The sequence below is a fragment of the Schistocerca americana genome, chromosome 2, assembly GCF_021461395.2.
Source record: "Schistocerca americana isolate TAMUIC-IGC-003095 chromosome 2, iqSchAmer2.1, whole genome shotgun sequence".
Taxonomy (NCBI): Eukaryota; Metazoa; Arthropoda; class Insecta; order Orthoptera; family Acrididae; genus Schistocerca; species Schistocerca americana.
The window spans coordinates 457,845,475-457,851,164 of NC_060120.1; the positions used below are offsets into that span (position 1 = coordinate 457,845,475).

General features: G+C 47.1%; 1 pseudogene; it reads right to left on the bottom strand.

The window, feature by feature from the left end:
* Positions 1 to 427: 427 nt before the first annotated feature.
* Positions 428 to 545, bottom strand: LOC124597500 (annotated as a pseudogene).
* Between the last annotated feature and the right edge of the window lie 5,145 nt (positions 546 to 5,690).

Below are 5,690 nucleotides of genomic sequence, written 5' to 3' on the forward strand. Positions count from 1 at the left end.
ATGTACTAATGGACCGCGGCCGATTTAAAACTACCACCTAGCAAGTGTGGTGTCTGGCGGTGACACCACAGTATTAGCTACAAAGTGTTTGCCTGTATTGGAAATACGTGTGAGATATAACCAGGTAACATTAAGCATGTACCCAATACTTTATATAGTTTGTTGTGTATGATATTTGAAGTGAAGTATTGTCAAGTATTGTTCAAATTATTGATTTTACTCCGTCAGAACAGGTGACGAAGGCCCAACTGCACTGACCGGCCGCCGTGTCATCCTCAGACCATAGGCTGTACTGGATGCGGATACGGAGGTGCTTGTGGTCAGCACACCACTCTCCCGGCCGTATGTCAGTCTATAAGACCGGAACCGCTACTTCTCCGTCAAGTAGCTCCTCAGTTTGCCTCACATGGGCTGTGTGCACCCCGCTCGCCAACAGCGCTCGGCAGTCCAGATGGTCACCCATCCTACTGCTAGCCCAGCCCGACAGCGTTTAACTTCGGTGATCTGACGAGAACCGGTGTTACCACTGCGGACAGGCCGTTGGCAAATTATTGATTTTGCTAAATGTAAATTCAGTTATGTACAACACTTAAAGTGCACGACCATCTAATATTCTACTCTTCTTCCGATGTTGGTAGGAGTGATATTCATCGAATCGTCGCCCCATTTCGACGAACTCACCAAGACGGGAACATGCTAACCCGATATAATTTTAACTCATTCGGACAGACAGCGAAATGAAACCCAGTGTTGTCTGTCATACGCAAGGGATAAGAGGAAAATTAGGAAACTAATTAATATTTTCATGTAACAAGGAAATTAGTGGATCATTGCGGGTGGGGACTGTCGCTAAACTGACTCAACTATTAGGTCAGTCTGGTTAGACCTGCAAAAGCGGGAAAGCCACTTTGGTCTTCATTCGCTTATGGCAGTCGACGAGTGAAGGTTCTGTGCGTCAGTGAAGTCATTTGTCTTAGATTGGGAAGACGATAGTTCAAGATAACAGAAATACACGCCGGATATTGGATGAGATCGTTAGTAGCCAGTTTGGGTACCACTAGTTCTGTGATCGCTGGGTTCCATAAAAAATAGTCACTTATAATGTATATATCGTTGAAAGATGTTATTTATGCTTAAATCTCGACTAAAATGTATTATTAATACTTCTATCTGGGTAAACAGATATTACTAATTCTTATATCTGCCTGCTCACTATACAGAGAAATAATGTAATGTGCGATTTATAATTTTTTTGGAATAAATTTGTTATACTATTCCAATATTTTATTTATATACTATCGGCGCCATACATTGGGGATGGTTGGATTACTCCTCATGATTGAACCAGAAGATAATGTTCCGACTTAAGATCGGCGCTCAGTTTTAGTGCGATATTCTGAAGTTCATTGATGTCCATTTCTTCATAGACTGAAAACTTCATCGCGAAATAAAAATTCTTAATTTATAATACGAAGGATGGATACTTATGATCCTTTCATGTGTTTTCAAAGACGTTAATATCAAGTGCTTGAAAAACAACTCAGAATCCCCATTTTTGTGAGTGAAATCTGTGACACGTGTCCTATAGTAAATATCTACACTAAGAGTTTGAAAGTTTTTCTATTGAACGTGGCAGTCATGACGCCCTCAAAGTTGTTTTGTGAGGCAATGATCAAGAGATGCACACTAAAAGGGATATATCTCTGTAGTCCATCGTAATATAAAGTAACCAGGTGAGGACGTGTGGAGTTTCGACAATGTACTCAGCATATTCCTGTAGTCGTGTCTCACTGATATTTCTGCATGCAGAGCAGGTATCAGCCAGAGTTAGACATTACGCAGCATCAAAGTTAGCTAAATCAGACATTTACTATTGTTTGTGAGACAAAACTATCTAACTACAATATCCCATTACCTCCTTTGGCTCTTTAGCAAAATAATTTTCTACAGTGAATAAACATAAAAGACTACCAGATCTTATACAAATGATGTAACATACTTTATCCTGAAAAGGAGACATTTCTATATTTTTATTGTTAATTACAGCAGTAAAATCTTGGTGATTCGTACCTTCCACAGTACAGCAAACAACACTATCTGACGAAACAGATTGGTGCCTCAGTATCGTACTTTCTTCCGACATTTTGTCAACTATTTGGTTAGACGTCACTTAAAAAGTAGCTGTATGAATTGGTAAGTTCATGAAATTTATTTGTTGCAGTCTGAATTAGGCCAATGATAATAGTCACTGATGTGTCGACAGAAGTGCCGACACAGTGTTATTTTGAGGGGGCCGATAGGCACGCTATCTAACGCAGACGGGCGTGAAGTCTGGAACAGGATAACTATTGAATGGTAGCAAGAAAAGTACGTAGCTGCTTTATACTTAACTTTAATGACTCCTTGTGATACATCTCTCTTGACTATACAAATGCGACTCGTAAGATACATGCACTGTTACAATTGGCGCCTTGCTAGGTCGTAGCCATGGACTTAGCAGAAGGCTATTCTAACTGTCTCTCGGCAAATGAGAGGAAGGCTTCGCCCGTATTGTCGCTAGCAATGTCGTCCGTACAACTGGGGCGAGTGCTCGTCCGTATCTCGAGACCTGCCTTGTGGTGGCGCTAGGTCTGCGATCAGAGTGGCGACACGCGGGTCCGACATGTACTAAATGGACCGCGGCCGATTTAAGCTACCACCTAGCAAGTGTGGTGTCTGGCGGTGACACCACATTCCTCCCCCGCAGATCGGCGAACGGTCGTGTGATACGGCTTCAGCCCGCCGTGGGGAGGACCCCATGTTGACGTATGCGATGAGGTGGGGAGCCTAACAACAGGCGAGGCCGTGCCACCCGCACCCAGCCATTCGGTCCGAGGGGATCTAGGAAACGCCTGAAAACCTAGTCCAGGGTGCACGTCAACATGCGGTGTATGCGCCCGTAATGAGACAGGAGGGGCTGAAGGGTCGACCTCCATTGTGTCGGGGTACCCGACGCGCGATGACGTCATGTGGTCCGGAGCGGGCAAGAGGTCCATGGCGGAGGACGGCTGGTCACGGGAAGCGATCGGCGGCGCGTGACCCAGGGAGGCGCTTGGCGGCTGCAGCGAAGCGTCGAATGCGGGCGGCGCCGGCGGGAGAACAGGCGGCGGCGGCGGCGGCGGCTGCTGCGGCGGCGCGTCGCCATGGGGCAAAATGGAAGGCATCGTCGGTAACATCTGGGGATGAGGCGAGCCAGTAGATGGGTCCCCAGGGCGCTGACCGGACGGCACCGTCGCTGAAAGCAGACGGGGAGCGGCAGAACCCGTGCGACGACAGAGGCGCAGCTGATTGAGATGCCGACGCACCTCACCAGAGGCCCCCAAAATCAAATACGTCACGCGGCCGAGGCAGCGAAGAATTCGCCCTGCGAGCCAACGCCGTGAACCTCGATAGTTGCGATAAAATACAACGACGCCTGGAGCAAAAGCAGGAGTCTGCCGCTGCACAGGAACCTGATGCGGCGGATGCAGCAAAGACATCAAGGTTCGATGAGGACGACCGTGGAGCAACTCAGCCAGCGAGCGACCATCTCAGGGCTGAGAGCGATACGAAGACAAAAAGAGCAACAACGCGTCCTCCCGAGAATGCGACTCTTTCAACTTTAACATCTGTGACTTGAAAGTCCGGACCAATCGTTCAGCGGCACCGTTTGACTGAGGCGAAAACGGCGTGGATGTCAGATGTTGAATACCATTGGCCTGGAAGAATGACTGAAATTCTGCGGACATGAATTGTGGGCCATTGTCGGAAACAATAGTCTGTGGAAGACCTTCAATGCAGAAGATAGCAGACAACGCTTGGATAGTGGCGGAGGACGTCGTGGAAGACATCCGGACAACAAAAGGAAAATTACTGAAGGCGTCGACCAGAACCAACCATCGAGCATTCCAGAATGGACCAGCAAAATCAATGTGCAAGCGTTGCCAAGGGGAAGTGGCTTTTGGCCATGCAAAGACTTTCCGCGGCGGTGCGGATTGTTGTTCGGCACACGCCATGCAAGAAGAACACATATTCGTAATCGCAGCATCGATTCCGAACCAAGTACAGTGCTGACGAGCAAGTTGTTTCGTTCGCACTATACCCCAATGTCCTTGGTGAAGATGCCGTAAAACAGAGGACTGTAACGAACGTGGGACCACGACTCGGGACTGATCATTATCAGAACGCAACAACAAAACACCACGTCGAACAAAAAGTCTCTCCTTGAGAGCAAAAAATCTGCGAACCAACGGATCCTCGATCCGAGACTTTGACAAAGGCCATTGCGTAGCAACAAAACGCAAAACAGTAGCAAGGACAGGGTCAGCAGCCGTGGCTGTAGCTACACGACGAAAATCAATCGGAAACGATTCGACCACTTCATCCGTTTCCGAATCAATGAACATGCAAGCAAGTTCGGAAGAATCGAATGCTTTATCCTCAGCAACAGGCAAACGGGACAAAGCATCAGCGTTGCCGTGCTTAGCAGTGGACCGATACAAGATATCGTAGCGGTACTGCGAGAGGAAAATAGACCAGCGAATGAATTTCTGCGCTGTACGCGGAGGTACAGGTTTGTTCGGATGAAAAAGCGATGTCAAAGGTTTGTGGTCTGTGATGATGGTAAAGTGACGACCATACAATAAATCATGGAACTTAGTAACACCAAATACGAGAGCCAAAGCTTCTTTCTCTATCTGTGAGTAATTTCTTTGTGGAGACGAGAGCAATTTGGACGCAAAGGCAATAGGGCGATCATGCGAGCCAACTTTGTGCGCAAGCACAGCACCGATCCCGAAATCCGATGCATCTACCATCAACAAAAGGGGTTTCTGGGGATCGAAAGGCGTGAGGCAAGTATTAGAAAGCAACGCCGATTTGCACTGGCGAACAGCGCGTTCGCATTCCATCGTCGAGAGAAACGGAACACCGGTACGGCGTAAGCGAAGAAGCGGAGCTGAAATGGAAAAGGCATTGCGCACATTCACTCACACCTGGCGATTCTAAATCGTTCAATGTTCGTGCGACCTCATCACGCAATGCGTGAGTAACATTGCGCGCTCTGAAAATCTTCGGTTGCGCGTTTACTTTCAGTTCCAAATGTGCTTCATAGTTTTTAGCGCAACCTAAGCCTGGTGCAAAAATGTCTGCAAATTCGTCACACAGACGAGAAACACTGTCTGAAGGCACAGTTTGATTCACTGATAGGACCTGATTTACAATAGACATGTTAAACAACTGAAATAAAGCTAAACCAAACAAGTTCACTGCAGAAGAACGAAGAACGTAAAATGACACAAGTTTTGTATGTCCCTTGTATGTGGCAAGAAGGCTGCACTGTCCTAACACAGGTATATTCTGTCCTGAATAACTATGTAACTTAACATTTGTGGCACGCAACGGAGGTGCGCCCAGTTGTTTGTACGTGTCGTGATTGAGCAATGAAACTGCAGCTCCGGTATCGAGCTGGAATGGTACGACCTTGCCATTAAAGTCCAAATCTACAAAAAGTTTATTGTCCTGCTGACGACAAGAGCGACTGTCTCGTGCAATTTGAACAGACACTGGTACAGAATCACTTGCTAATGGACATGATTTCCGGCGACGTCGACGCACAGTTTTTGTGGGACGAACACAGTCACTGTTAGAGAAACGGGCACTAGACGAAGCGG